We start from the raw sequence: 376 nt of genomic DNA on the forward strand, positions 1-376 counted from the left end.
TATCACAGAAACAAAGAACACAGTACCATATGTTCTCACTCATAAGTGGACCTTGAACAACTATCATAATACTATAAGAAAGGGACTGGCAGTACTGGGAAACTGTCGGGGGTGGGGTGGGATAGGCAGTTGAATGAAACTACTAGGGGAGGGAAGGGAGGGGTGCACTTCATCAACAAGGGCACCTGCATAATCAGTGTTTGTATACCTAACCCTGAATTGTACTCCACATCTTAAAACAAAACAAAACAAAACAAAACAAAAACATAATCATGGACTTTGCAGCAACTTGGATGGATTTAGAGTCTATAATACTCAGTGACATAATCACAGAAACAAAGAACTGAGTATCATATGTTCTCACTTATAAGTGGAC

The 376-nt window shown here is 39.6% G+C and overlaps 1 protein-coding gene across 1 annotated transcript in view; it reads right to left on the minus strand.

Moving 5' to 3' along the window:
* Positions 1-376, minus strand: part of LOC103263523 (zinc finger protein 624) — a 40,920-nt gene that overhangs the window by 7,399 nt on the left and 33,145 nt on the right. The window lies entirely within an intron of this gene.

Source organism: Carlito syrichta, unplaced genomic scaffold, assembly GCF_000164805.1.
Source record: "Carlito syrichta isolate Samal-C Ts95f unplaced genomic scaffold, Tarsius_syrichta-2.0.1 Scaffold305141, whole genome shotgun sequence".
Taxonomy (NCBI): Eukaryota; Metazoa; Chordata; class Mammalia; order Primates; family Tarsiidae; genus Carlito; species Carlito syrichta.